This window comes from Mauremys reevesii, linkage group 12 (assembly GCF_016161935.1).
Source record: "Mauremys reevesii isolate NIE-2019 linkage group 12, ASM1616193v1, whole genome shotgun sequence".
NCBI classification, from domain to species: domain Eukaryota; kingdom Metazoa; phylum Chordata; order Testudines; family Geoemydidae; genus Mauremys; species Mauremys reevesii.
The window spans coordinates 39,669,604-39,684,459 of NC_052634.1; the positions used below are offsets into that span (position 1 = coordinate 39,669,604).

The 14,856-nt window shown below is 54.9% G+C and overlaps 2 non-coding genes and 1 pseudogene across 2 annotated transcripts; 1 reads left to right on the forward strand and 2 right to left on the reverse strand.

Annotated features, from left to right (window-relative positions):
* The window catches only part of LOC120375816, a 647,258-nt pseudogene that overhangs the window by 103,093 nt on the left and 529,309 nt on the right, over window positions 1–14,856 (reverse strand).
* Window positions 8,349–8,420, reverse strand: TRNAQ-CUG. Its single transcript has one exon. It is a non-coding gene; the product is annotated as a tRNA-Gln (tRNA).
* On the forward strand, window positions 10,005–10,086 carry TRNAS-UGA. Its single transcript has one exon. It is a non-coding gene; the product is annotated as a tRNA-Ser (tRNA).

Consider the following 14,856-nt stretch of genomic DNA (forward strand, 5'->3'; position numbering starts at 1 on the left):
CGTCCTTACCCATAGCCAGCTGCCTAGGGCACCACTAGGTCTGGGGGCACTGCTCTGCTGGGAGCCTGCACAGACGGGAAGCAGTGGAGCATGTAAGAGCAGGGCTGCTGGGTCCTAGAGAGAACCGAATGCAGCACAGTCTGAGGGAGGGGATTGGCTGCTGGGGTCTCTGGGAAGGGGAGGGGTTGAGGAGGGAGCTCACCTGTGAGTGTGACTCTTTCCCCCGGCTGAGGTGAGGTGAGGCAGGCCCTGCGGCTCTGGAACCAGTATCCTCTGTTGTCCCCCATAACATCCATTCTTCTCTCACCCTGCCCCATGGAGCACCCCCTCCTTTCTCCCTCCTCCTCAGGAGGATCCCTCTCTCTCCCCTCCCTCCCCTCCGTCAGGGCTGGGTTGGGTGAGGTGCTGCGGGGTAGGTGTGGGGGAGGAGGCTGGCTGGCTGCCTGCTGAGGAATGAAAGTGAAAGTAACTCACTTCCTGGGCAGTGAGCCAGGATTGGAATGTCACATGGGGCTGGGCTGGGGTTAGCCAGATGTGTGAAAACTCAGGACAGGGGGTTGGGATAGGGTGAGCAGATATCCCTATTTTATAGGGCCAGTCCCAATTTTGGGGTCTTTTTCTTATATAGGCTCCTTTTACCCCCCACCCCCACCCCCTGTCCTGATTTTTCACACTTGCTGTCTGGTCACTCTGGGTGGGGGTAATTGGTGCCTATATAAGACAAAGCCCCAAATATCGGGACTGGCCCTATAAAATCAGGACATCTGGATCTGGTCAACCTAGCTGGGGAGCGTGTCTCCCCCAGGCTGGCAGCTGCCACCGATCCACCTCATCCGGGGGGAGCTGTACAGGGCAGGATGAGCTGCTGTGGCTCCATGGGTGACCCGTCCCTGAGATCAGATGCTGTGCTAACTTCACTATGGTCCGTAAGGCTGGTGGTGGTGCCCATTGGCGTGTGATTGGACCTGAGGGTTTGCTGCTGCTGTTGCCACTCTGCACCCCAAGAGGTGGATTTTGGGGTCTACTGCAGCTGTTGGACCAGCAGTATGAAAGCAGTACTGTGTTGCCATTTAGATTGTCATTTAACAACTTTGTTTGCCAAAAATTCTTGCTAACAATCCTGAATCCAATTTCAATATTTAAAAAAAAAAAGTCAATCTCTTAGCCAAAAACAGAAAATTAAGTTGTTGACAATTATTAGTGACAGGTTTGGTTTGAGGCAGGGAGTAGGCCAGTTTTCATCAGAGAAACAAAAAATGTTGACTGACTTTCCTATAGCCTGTTACTCCTGATAAGAGCCCTCCAACAACTGTAATATGCTCATCTCCTTACTAGAGTATAAAGCAGGGGTCGGCAACCTACGGCACACATGCCAAAGGTGGCAGGTGAGCTGATTTTTGATGGTACGCAGCGGCAGGCTGAGCGGCTCAGCCCATCACTGCTCTGGGGTTCCGGCTGCTGCCCTATTGCCAGCTGGGATACCGGCCGTCGGTCCCACTCAGCACCTGCTGCTGGCCTGGGGACCCCCAAGGAACCCCAGGCTGGCAGCGGGCTGAGCAGGCCGGCTGAACCACTCAACCTGCTGTCAGCCTGGGGTTCCATTCACTCAGCCGGCAGCGGGCTGAGTGGGCTGGTGGCGGGCTGAGCAGGGCCGGTGGGGGGGTTGAGTGGCTCAGTCTGCTGCCAGTCTGGGGTGCCGGCAGCACTCAGCCTACTGCTACTCTGGGGTTCCGGCTGCCGGCCCCTTGCCAGTCAGGAGCCCAGCCGCCGGCCCGACTCTGCCTCCTGCCAGCCTGGGTGAGCAGAATTCCAGGCTGGTAGTGGGCTGAGGGGGGTTGGCGGCCGGGATCCTGGCTGGCAGGAGTTGGTGGTCAGAACCCCAGACCAGCAGCGGGCTGAGCAGGGCCTGGGATCCTTGTCTAGGGTTCCAGCCACCAGTCCCGCTCAGCCGCTGCCGGTCTGGGGTTCCACTTACTCAGCTGGCAGTGGCCTGAGCAGGACCAGTGGCCAGGACCTCAGATAATAACAATAGTTTATTTATATAATATACACATAGAGAGAGACCTTCTACAAACGTTAAAATGTATTACTGGCATGAGAAAACTTAAGTTACAGTGAACTTGGCACACCACTTCTGAAAGGTTGCTGACCCCTGGTATAGACTGACCATATGTTGTACTAAGATTCTCCTGCTTTTTTTTTTCCTGTGAGTCAGTATAGCTTTTGCCAGCCCAGAAGTTGGGCAGCCAATGTTTTACGTTTTCACAATGTTTTCTCCAACTTTCATAAAGTAAATTCATTATGAGTTAAAAAGGCCAGGGACACTTCCTTGTGAAGAATCTGTACAGCAGATCATGCTACAGCTGTGAAAATGTCAGTTTTTGATGGAACTTTAGAGGCAGTGATTTATCATTTATTTTATCATGTGAATGTGCTGCTATTGCTAATGTCTTTCCAAACAAAATAAGGCACAATAGGACTTCTGTAACATTTCTGTGCTACCTTAATCTAGATGAGATGATGCTGTGCTGACTTCATTTTGGTCACTTTGTGCTTTACCTAGCAGTAAAACTAGGGTTATATTTTCCCACTGTTTGGAAACCCAGCTTATTAAACTGATTTTGCAGCCAAAAAAGCCAGAAAGATTGCTTTTAATTAAAAACAAATTTTGGTTCAATACCTCTTCATATAAATTTCCAATAAAAATTAGACAAATTAAAAAAATTATATTATTTGCATCATTCTGACAAATCAGAATTTTTTCTATAGTGCTACTTCTTTAGTGCTAGTGCATCAGCATTACAGTGTGCTTCATTAAGTTAAACTGGTTTTAATAACGTGAATGTGGCAAGTTTTCCAATACTGTATGCTTATATTTGTGTTGCTAAGAGCAGATCAGGCACAGGGGCACCAGTTTAATAATCTCGCCTAGGGCACCATAAATCCTAAGGACGGCCCTGCATGCCTCAAGTCTCTTTTTCCTGGCCTTGTTCCAGAGCCCTCACAGCCCAATTCTCTTCCCTAACATTGAGCCCTCTACTGCACCCTGAACCGCTCAGTCCAACCCCACCCCAAAGCCTGCACCCCCTAGCCAGTGCTCTCCTCCCCCTGCACTCCAACTCTCTGTCCCATGTAGCCTGATTTAGGGTATACTAATAATATTAATTTGGAAAATATGATGAAAATTTAATTTATTAGCTTACATTTTATTTAATGTAATTGAGTTATAAAGTTACAGTTGCATTACTGCTATTCAAAAGATACATATGGCATTATATGCAACAAAGGTTTGGTTAATATACTCACACCCTTCCTTGATAACCTGGTGGTAAGAGACACAGGACCAGCCTTGCAGTTCAGGTTTCTCAATTCTTGAGTGAAAGATGCAGTGCTTGGAAAAAGCTAATGTTACTTTGGGTTTACTTGAATAAGTTAAACTTAAAATCAAATCCTAATAAACAAAGAATAAAAACTTAGGGAAACCGAGCTTAGCAGAGTTACTTTGAAACTTAAAGTTTAAGAACAAGTACAGCCTACTGATAGTAGATAGAGAGAGTGAAGGAAGTTAGTCAGAATGATAGAGCGACGTGCTCTAGCGAGGTGGGTTACCTCTTTTATAGGGCACAAGCGCCGGAAATCCTTCCTCCTATGCCCAAATTTCATTCCTTACCCACAAAACATTAGGGTATGCTTACTTCATAGGCTAGTATGTTTGTGCATGTTGATGACATGCACATAAGTTCCCTTGTGGTGTACCTGTTAATTCTGTGGATAAACACTGAAAAACCCCTTATGACATTCTCCATTGTCGATTGGTCTAGGTAAAGGTCTTAGGCCACGTTTACACTTACCTGCTGGGTCGACGCGGCAAGTTCGACTGCTCGGAGTTCGAACTATCGCGTCTGATCTAGACGCGATAGTTTGAACCCCGGAAGCACTAGTTCGAACTCCGGTACTCCACCGCGGCAGGAGGAGTTGCCGGAGTCGACCTTGAGCCAGCGTTCGCTTCGCGGCGTCTGGATGGGTAAGTAATTCGGGTACGATTCAGCCACGCTGTAGCTGAATTCGTGTACCCTAGTTCGACCCCCGACCTTAGTGTAGACCAGGGCTTAGACAGGCGTGGGTACTTCTCTATTTAAGAAACAAGATAAAGGTCAATTTTCCTTTCTGAGTAAAAGGTCACACTATAGAGAGGCTCACTTTGCCTTAGCTTAAGATACAGGATATGGCCTGTAGGTCCTCGTAAGTCATGTGCCCCAACCCCCTAATCATTTTTATTGCCCACCGCTGGACTCTTTCCAGTTTGTCACATCCCTTCTCATGTGGGTCCCAACCCCAAAAGTACTCACATTTCACCCCAATGGCCCCAAAATGTACATAGGGTGCTGCCATGGTCAAGTCGCCCTTGAACCTGCTGGCAGAGAACAAGGTGAAAATTAGCCAGAACGTTGCTCAGTCAATTCCCTCTGCTCCCAGCAGGTGATATCGGAATGCTCCAAGATGGCTCACTTCCCTTTCTCTCATCAGCTTCACACCCCAGGGTTACAAATGCACAAACCAGTTGGGATTCTCCCCTGGTCTCAGGGTGTGGGGCTGCTCTGAGGAGATGGACTTGCACACTTGGGATATTAGTGCAAAGATACAATTTCACTTTTTCATAGAGAAATCTGAGGGCCATTTATATTTGGTAAAAATCTTATTTAGTGAATGGAAAGCTGCAGTGACAGCCTGGTTACTGGGGTGCAAAACACTTTCCTCCTGGGAGAAAGAAAAAGTTAGAATTAGAAATTTACATCATTTGTTCCAATGTTGGCACTTGTTTAATTTTGCTTCTGTGTAGGTTTGTTTCAGGCTGTGACTATTTTGGTTTATTGGGTTGGTTTGTTTTTTTTAAGTTGGAATGGAGCTTTTAATTGATATTTGCTGGATTCGAATGGCTGACCTGCAACACCAGTTTTGACATTGTTCTGCATATTTTATACAGATTTGGCCAGTATTCAAGGATTCGATTCCTTTATAGGAAGTTTTAGTGGTCAGGCTTATTTATGTTATTTTATCATCCTGCTGTAGCACACCTTTTTGATGAAATTATTAATTTATGGTATTTGTTAGTTTTTATTTTTAAAAACAAAGTTTTTCTTGGTGTTTGGGTTTTAAATTAAGCATTGTTTTTGGTTTCAATTTTTTATTTTGGCTTTGGTTATTGATGGGATCTTTAAGAACTTTGGATTTAATACTAACATTTGGACAGATTTAGATTATTTAAAGTAAACCCTGTTTACTATTTTATTTTAATAAAGGTTGTATTGCTTTAACCCCTGGCCTTTAACTGAGAAGGAGCAGAGGCATGGGAGGCATGGTCCCTGTGAAGGGTGGGGCCAGGTGATGGGGGGCACAGCCCCTCCAATTTTTTTTGTCTAGCCCACCTCAGTCCCCCACCAAACGAGAAGAATCTGATGCCACCTGTGGGTCACTGGGTGTCACTGCTGCTCCATGGGAAACATGCTCTGTGTATTACCCAGATTGGTGGGAAACACACTCTGTGCCTTACCGTGACTGGTCCGTGGGGGTTACTGCTCCTAGAAGGCAGACACACGCTGTGCATTACGCCACCTGGCCACTGGGTGTCACTGCTGTATCAAGGGAAACACCTTCTGTGCATTACCCTGAATGACCATAGGTGTCACTGCTGCTCCAAGGGAAACATGCTCTGTGTGTTACCCTGATTGGCCACTGGGTGTCACTGCTGCGCGAACGAAAACACCTTCTGTGCATTACCCTGACTGCCCACTGGGTGTCACTGCTGCGACAAGGGAGACATAAGAACGGCCAGACTGGGTCAGACGCAAAGTCCATCTAGCCCAGTATCCTCCCGTCTTCTGCCATCAGCCAGTGCCAGGTGCCCCAGAGGGAATGAACAGAGCAGGGAATCAGCAAGTGATCCATCCCCTGCTGCCCATTCCCAGCTTCTGGCAAACAGAGGCTACAGGCACTATCCCGGCCCCCCCTGGCTAATAGCCACTGATGGACCTGTCCTCTGTTCATTTATCTAGTTCTTTTTTTGAACCCTGTTATAGTCTTGGCCTTCACCACATCCTCTGGCAAGGAGTTCCACAGGTTAACTATGCAACTGCTCTGAGTTTCCCCCCACCCCGGGTTGTATATGGAAAAGAGGATGAGGATGAGGAGAGCCATGATGTGTCTGTCAGTGGCTGGTGCCTCAGTTTCCTCTAGGCAGCAGTGCTGCAGGCTCCTTTGGTCAGTGTCCATGCAACTGTGTTGGGGGAAGGGGGAGTAGAGGCTCATGCTCCCCAGCCCCACACCCCTCCCCCAGCAGCTGGGGAATCCAGGCCAAATGTAACCCTGGTAGCTGGGCTGGGATTAGCCTGGGCCGGGGTAGGGCTGGGGAGGAATTGCGGGTGGGGAGACAGATGCACCCGCTGTGAGGGGAGATCCTCCCATTCCCTGCCAACCCCCCTCATTCCTTGCAGCACGGTGCCCCCTAGCACTTCTTTCTCTGTCGTGGGGGTGTCTGCTGCCTGCCTCTCCCTTAGCATCATCTCTCCCCCGAGGCACTGGTGTTGCCCGTCCTGTGCAAATAAGCAGGCCCTGGTGTGCCCCATGGCGCTGCCCTGTAATTGGGGGGGGGGGGCAGCTGTTGGATGGAATATGGGGGTGGGCAATGCTGGGGACCAGGACTCCTGGGTTCTCCCCCCAACTTTGGGAGGGGAGGGGGGTTAGCGGGTAGAGGGAGGGAGGGAGGGGCAGGGCTGGGATCCAGGGCTCCTGCTTTTTCTGGTTTTCTCCATCTCCTGCAGCTGCCTTGGTCCTTTCAGTGCATTTCCTGTTCCAGATTCATTTGCTGACTTGTGCAACTCACCCCAGAGGTGGCTGCATCTCAGTGTTGGGTGAGGCACCCTTGGCTGCATCACCTCCTAACCGCGTCTCTCTCTCCCTACAGGTGACCCTGCAGCACTCGGCAAACATCCGCAAGATCGTGGGGCGCTTTGAGCATTGGGCAGGCAGGGGCCAGGCGCCCAGCCCCGCCCCCCCCCCGCCTGCGACCCCCCCCCCCCTACTTCTTCCAGGGATTCACGAGGGTCACCGGGGGCAACTCAGCGGCGGGGGGGGGCCAGGGTCTGAGCAGGGGGTGGAAATTGACTGGTCGGGGGGTCAAGCAGCTGGAGGCAGAGTTAGGAGAGGGGCTGAAGGGCAAAGTCAGGGAGGGGGGAAGGAGCCGGAGTTCAGCCCAGGGGGAGGCGCTGCCAGAGGGTTAAACCCCGGCACAGGCAGGGCAGAGGGGTAACAGTTACCCCGGGGGGCTGAGACTCCAGTGTTTGCAAAAACAGGGTCGGGGGAGCAGAGGGGCTTTTCTATTTCCCCTCCCACACGCAGCACCTCTCAGCATGGGCTTCCCAGGGCTGGGCTCTTAAAGGCACAGGCATCCCACTGCCTACACACTGCAGCTCCTCTCTGATGTAACCTACTGAGGTGCTGCAGTAGGAGACTCAATTCAGTGAGACTGGGCATTCCCTATATGCCCCCCAGCCAGGGGGCTGTGCACCCCCTTCCCCGAATTTCCCCAACACCCCCCAGTGGTCAGGTAGTTACATGCAGCGCTGCCAATGTTGTCACTGGTTGCAAATTTGAATGGAAATTGCAACGTTAACACACACTTTAAAAGCAGATACAAGGTATGAAAAATACTTGTACCTGAGAAAGTAAAATAGGTTTGAAAAGTCTGGACAAAGCCGGGTTTCCTCACCCAGCTGTTGTGTTTGCTGACAATGTCGGTGCATTGGCTTCGGCAATGTTGGCCAACCTCAGAATTTCAAATGACGATTTGGAAGCAAGGTGTGAATGACTCTCCCCTGACAGCTAGTGATGAGCCAGGGTTGGGGGAGGCTTTGGGACCAGACTGTATTTACATGAACTCACCTACTCTGCCGAGGTGTCCAGCAGACAGAGCTGGGCCGCCTCTGCACTAGGTGCCCAGAGGAGGAGGGAAGGTGTGTGGGGCTCCAGCCTGGGGCTCTTCCTCCCTCCTGCCAAGCCCTGACTATCAATCCCCGCCCTGACCCTCCTTTCTTCAAGCACCATGTGGGCCAGAGGAAAAGTGTGGCAGGAAGCACCAGGGCCAAACTCATGGGCATCAGGTGAAGCAGCAAGAATCCCAACCATCAGGGTAGCAAGTTCTAGAGCCCCAACCCATTGTGGCCACCCCAGCCAAAGACCTGGCTCTAGGAGGTGTGAGTCACCCAGCAGGAGGAGGGAGACTGGCTCTTGCACAACTGGAGACAGGGAAATTGAGCACTGGGAGCTCCAGGACTTTACCACAAGCCAACATAAGGTCCCACTGAGATTTGAACTCAGATTGCAGGATTCAGAGTCCTGAGTACTGCCCATTACACCATGGGACCAGTTCATGCTGCCTTCTCTGCACAGTGGTGACCCTCATGGGGCTGGTTTGTGTAAGGGGCTCTTGGCCCTTTACTAAAACTTAGTGTGTGTGTGTGTGTGGGGGGGGGGGGTTTGGTTGGCTAGTTCCCAGCACCAATAGAGGGGGGAAGGGCCAATGGGAAATCAGGACCCTGAGACTGACAGTCCCCTGGGCAATGGGGAGAGGCCAAAGCTCCAAGTTAGCCAGACTGACAGGCCAGGCAGTGTAATGAGGGAGTCACCAGGCCAGGGGGTCCCATCCTCCGTGGGAGCTGGAACTGCCTGGGCCAGAGTGGGGCGGAGCTAAGGAGAGAGCAGGAGCCCGAGAAGAGCCGGGGAGCAGAGCTGCGCAGGTGTAGTGCCAGAAACTGCTCCCTGTAGGACTTTGCTACCTGCAGCAGTTACTGAGACCTGAGGTTGTTCTTATTTGCTGACTTGTCCTAATTGGCTAAAACTTGACAGTGGTTTCTCTAGCAAAGGCCAGTCCCTGGCCCCTTGGTCCAGACATCCTCATTCACATCAGGCTGGGGTGACCAGATGTCAAAGAGGAAATATCGGGACGCGGGGGGTGGAGAAAAAAAAAAAAAGCCGGAGGCTCCCCCCCCCCCCACCGCCAGGCGGCAGTGGCACAGCCCCATCTCCACCCAACTCTCGGCTCCAACCCCCGATACACCCCCAGCTCCCCCATCCCCTCGCTCCTGGGCCCAGCCTGGGCTCTGAGCTCTGCAGCCGAGCCGCACTCCAGGTCCCTCCTGCAGCTCCCGGGCAAGGGGCGAACCAGGCAGCCGGGCCCGGGCCCTCCCGGCAGGAGCGTGTCTGCCCCAAGTGTGTCTCCACCCCCCGCCCACATGGGTCCTGCCCGCTCCGCACTGCCCCCAGCCCCACTGCGCTGCCCTGCAGGCTGCAGGGCTGGAGCAGCCTCCATGCTGCACTCCCGGCCATGGCCATGGCCCGTGTGCAAACCTGGGAGGGAGGAGGATGCCGCCTGCTTGGGGAAGAGGCAGGGTCAGGGCAGGGATTTGGGGAGGGATCCAATGGGGCAGTGAGGGGGTGGGGCTGGGGGCAGGGCCAGGGCGGGGATTTGGGGACGGATCCAATGCGGCAGTGAGGGGCTGGGGGCAGGGCCAGGGCGGGGATTTGGGGAGGGATCCAATGGGGAAAGGAGGGGGCGGAGTCGGGGGACGAGTGTCCCTCCGGGCTCTGCCTGTGCGCCGGAGCAGAGGGCAAAATTGTTTGTTTGTCCAGTGTCCCGACCAAACATCGATCGGGACGTGGGACAAACAAGCAAATATTGGGACAGTCCCAATACAATCGGGATGTCTGGTCACCCTACATCAGGCTTCAAGTTGAGAATCATTTCCCCTTCCCGCTCTGTGGGAGGGGAGACTTTTAAACGCGCTCTCTGTGCGACTGCACATGGCTAAGCAAAGAGAACAAACCCCCAATCCCCCCTGTGCTTTGGGAGCCAGGTTTGTGGTAAGAATTCTGTAGCTCAGATGACTTCACACCTGGGCATTGGGATTCTTTACCAGTTTCTCTGGCATTGGGGCAATTTTGTGCTCACAGCTGTGATGGCCGCGTGGTTAAGATGTTGGAGTTGAAATCCAATAGGGTTCCCCTGCGCAGGTTCAAATCCTGCTCACAGCGAGGCCTGTGTTTTAGCCAGTCTCTCACCTGGGCAATACCTCTGTACAACCCCCTGAGACACTCTCAATTCTCTCCCCACCCCAAGTAAATTCTGTTCTGCTCCTTTCATGGAGATGCCTGGGACACCCCCTCACACTGTGTCCCTGAGGTGTCGGGCAAACTCTCAGCACCTAAAGCCTCTGCCACTCACCTGGTGCCCCATAGATCAGCCATAGCCCTGGTTCTGCTCCTCTCTCTAGAGTGCGAAAGGAGCTGAGTCAGCGACTCCATGGGAGCTACGGGGCTGCAGAACCAACAGAGGAAAAATAGGTGCTCAGCGCCCACTGGCAGCCAGCTCTCCCCCCCCCCCCCCCACTACAGGCCTTGCTGACAAGCTCCTCCTCTTCCCCTTCAGCGCCTCCCACCTGCCAGAGATCAGCTGTTCAGTGGGGTGCAGGAGGCGCTGGGCGGGGAGGGGGAGGACAGAGACAGAAAGAGGTGGGGGAGGGAGAGGAATGGGGCAGGAAGGTGCAGGCCAGGAAGAAATGGCACCGGGATGATCCCCTGCTGGCCACTCGCAGGCCTGGGTGCTCACCGCTCCCCACGGTTTCCAGGGAGACCCCTAGTGTGCCAGCCCTTCTTGAGGTCACCATCTCTCTGCCAGGGTCAAGCCGCAGACTCCTCCGCCCCTGGGACTGCTCGCTGCAATCCCCCGGGGGACCCTGTTACTGCAGAGTCCTTCTCACTGGTCACACATCCCAGGGGTTAATCGCCCCTGCAATCGTCCCTTCGTTTTACTGCTCCCCAGTCACTTACTGCAGGAAGTGCCATCCACGGGACGCAGTAGGTCCCGCCACTGCCACCAGTTGTCACGGAGTGTGGGGGTGTCCGGCCCTGCACCCCTCTTCCTGGGACTCACAGTGACTCTCAGCCAGTCAGTAAAACAGAAGGTTTATTGGAGACAGGAGCACAGGCTACAGCAGAGCTTGTGGGCACAGCCAGGACCCCTCAATCTGGTCCTTATGGAGATTCAGGGAGCATAGATCCCAGCTTGGGATTCCCTGAATTCCACCACCCAGCCCCAAAACCGAAACTGACCCAAACCCTCTCCAGCAGGCTCTCTTCACTTTGTGCAGCTTTCCGAGCAGAGCTGTTTACTCCTCCTGCCTGACTCAGGTTACAGGCTCAGATACAGACCATCACCTAAAGTCACCCCCTGCTCTCCCATCCCCCACACAAACAGATACTACTGCATCACGCCCTCACTCCTGACCCGCAGCCCCCTGGGCTCCCCGCTGAACTTCCCAGTCACTGCGCTGCTGGTGCCCCTCACTCCTGACCCGCAGCCCCCTGGCTTTCCCCCAGATCTACCAGTGCCCCTCACTCCTGACCCACAGCCCCCTGTGCTTCCTCCAGCTCTGATAGTGCCCCTCACTCCTGACCCGCAGCCCCCTGGAATCCCCGCTGAGCTCCCCAGTCACTGCGCTGCAGGTGCCCCTCACTCCCAACCCACAACCGCCATAGGCGCCGACTTATATGGGGCTCTGGGGCTTTAGCCCCATGAATAAATCCCAAGCAGGGGCTCTTCCCCACCAATGTTTTTTCTCCCCTGCTTGGAGCGCCCCCGCGCCGCTGCTGCCAGGGCTGCCCAGAGCCCTTTAAATCCCAGCCGCCGCCGGGAATCAGAGGGCTCTGGGCTGCGTGCTGCTGCGGGAAGCCCAGAGCCCTCTGATTCCCGGCGGCGGCTGGGATTTAAAAGGCTCTGGGCTCCCCGCGTTTGCAGGCAGCCCAGAGCCCTCTGATTCCCGGCGGCGGCTGGGATTTAAAAGGCTCTGGGCTCCCCGCGTTTGCAGGCAGCCCAGAGCCTTTTAAATCCCAGCCGGCTGGGATTTAAAAGGCTCTGGGCTCCCCGCGTTTGCAGGCAACCCAGAGCCCTTTAAATCCCAGCCGTGGCTGGGATTTAAAAGGCTCTGGGCTCCAGCGGTTGCAGGCAGCCCAGAGCCCTTTAAATCCCAGCCGCGCCGGGAATCAGAGGCTCTGGGCTGCCTGCTGCAGCGAAGCCCAGAGCCCTCTGATTCCCGGCGGCGGCTGGGATTTAAAAGGCTCTGGGCTCCCCGCGGTTGCAGGCAGCCCAGAGCCCTTTAAATCCCAGCAGCGGCTGAGATTTAAAAGGCTCTGGGCTCCCGGCGGTTGCAGGCAGCCCAGAGCCCTCTGATTCCCGGCTGCGGCTGGGATTTAAAGGGCTCTGGGCTCCCCGCCGCAGCGGAAAGCCCAGAGCCCTCTGATTCCCGGCTGCGACTGGGATTTAAAAGGCTCTGGGCTGCCCGCCGCAGCAGGCAGCCCAGAGCCCTTTAAATCCCAGCAGCGGCCGGGAATCAGAGGGCTCTGGGCTGCCTGCTGCGCGGGGAGCCCAGAGCCCTCTGATTCCCGGCCGCGGCTGGGATTTTAAAAGCTCTGTGCTCCCCGCGGGTGCAGGCAGCCCAGAGCCCTTTAAATCCCAGCCACGGCTGAGTTTTTAAGGGCTGCGGGCTCCCCGCGGTTGCAGGCAGCCCAGAGCCCTTTAAATCCCAGCAGCGGCTGAGATTTAAAGGGCTCTGGGCTCCCTGCCGCAGCGGGCAGCCCAGAGCCCTCTGATTCCCGGCCCCGGCTGGGATTTAAAAGGCTCTGGGCTCCCTGCGGTTGCAGGCAGCCCAGAGTCCTCTGACTCCCAGCCGGGGCTGGTATTTAAAGGGCTCTGGGATCCCCGCGGCTGCCAGCAGCCCAGAGCCCTTTGAATCCCAGCCTCTGTCCGCTGATTGCCCCCTCCCCAGACCCCAGCCCCAACTGCCCCCCAGAACCTCCACCCCCTATCTAAGCCCCACTGGTCCTTGTTCCCCAATTACCCCCTCCCGAGACCCCTGCCCCTAACTGCCCCTTGGGACCTCAGCCCCTATCTAAGCCACCCATCTCCATGTCCCCAACTGCCCTCCTGAGACCCCACCCAACTTCCCCAGGACCGCACCCCTACCTGTCCCCTGATAAACCTCTTAGACTCCCATGCCTATCCAATTGCTGCCTGTCCCCTGACTGCCCCTTCGAACCTCTGCCCCATCCAACTCCCCCTGCTCCTTGTCCCTTGACTGCCCCCCGGAACTCCCTACCTCTTCTCCAACCCCCAAACTGCTTACTGTGCCACTCAGACCAGCGTATCTGGCTCCATGCAGCTCCAGACAGTTGCTGCCATGCTCCCCCATGGAGCCCACAACCCTCTCCCACCCCAGCACCTGCCTTCCAGATTTGAACACCTCACAATTCCGGAGTGCTCAAGCTCGGCTTGGGCAGCCCTGACGTCATTTCTCCCAAATCAGTTTCCCCTGCAAGGTGCCAACTGAAGGTGTTGGAGAACAGAGAGATCAGGTGGCCTCCTAATGCCTGGAAAAGAGACAAAGGCCGGAGGAGGGAGTGTCAGTGCCTGTGCGGACTTCTGGGAAGTGCACGGTGTGGAAGGGGATGCTGTGATGCTTTGGAACATCTCCATACAAAGCCAGTCAGGACTCTGGGGGAGCCTCCTCTCTCAGAGCATACTGTCTCCAGGGCAAGAAGCTTACACCTTCCTGGGTCTGACCTCGAGCATTCAGCATGCCCTTCCACGTCATGCACTTTCCAAAGTGAGTCTGCCCAGGCTGGTCCTGGGGCAACCAGAGGTCGCTGCACCCCAACTCTGCAGTCAGATGTGACTCTCAGCCAGACAGTAAAACAGAAGGTTTATTAGATGACAGGAACACAGTTTAAACAGAGCTTGTTGGTACAGAAAACAGAACCCTCTGTCAGGTCCATCTTGGGGGTGGGGAGCCCAGAACCAAGTTCTGGGTCTCTCCCAATTTCCCCAGCCAGCTCCAAACTGACACTCCTCCTCTGGCCTCTGTGTCTCTTCTGGACAAGGAGGCCACCTGATCTCTTTGTCCCCAACACCTTCAGTTGGCATCTTGCAGGGGAAACTGAGGCACCCACACAGTATTCAGAGAAAATATTAAGAACATTCCCACTTCATCACAACAGGTGCAACAAAATATAATACTGTATATTGAAGTAGGCAAGTGCTGCTTCTGACTTTCCACTTTTAATTGACCCTTGTAATCTTGTGGCACTGACGCGTTGTAGCTTCATTTTATATCGGCTTACAGGGCGGGAGCGGGGGGGCACCACCATTTTGGGCCCCACCAAAAATTATACAAACCTGCCGCCTATGACAACCGCTGCTATCCCAGTCCTAACCTCCAGACTCACAGCTCTGCTGGTGCCCCTCACTCCCGACCCGCAGCCCCCTGGGTTCCCTCCAGCTCTGACGGTGCCCCTCACTCCCGACCCGCAGCCCCCTGGGTTTCCTCCAGCTCTGACGGTGCCCCTCACTCCTGACACGCAGCCCCCTGGGCTTCCCCCAGCTCTACCGGTGCCCCTCACTCCTGACTCGCAGCCCCCTGGGCTCCCTGCTGAGCTCCCCAGTCACTGCGCTGCCGGTGCCCCTCACTCCCGACCCGCAGCCCACTGGGCTCCCTCCAGCTCTGACGGTGCCCCTCACTCCCGACCCGCAGCCCCTGCAATCCCACTCCTGACCTCCAGACTCACAGCTCTGCTGGTGCCCTTCTGTCATGGACTCACAGATCGTGCCCACTCATGGCCCTGTGCAGTCCCTGGGGGTGCCCCTTTCAGTGCCACAGCCCTTCTCGGGGGTCCACTCTCTCTCGGGGTCAGGCCCCTCCACCTTCTGGAGCTGCACCTCTCTGAGCCTCAGCACGTCTGTCTCTGCCGTGG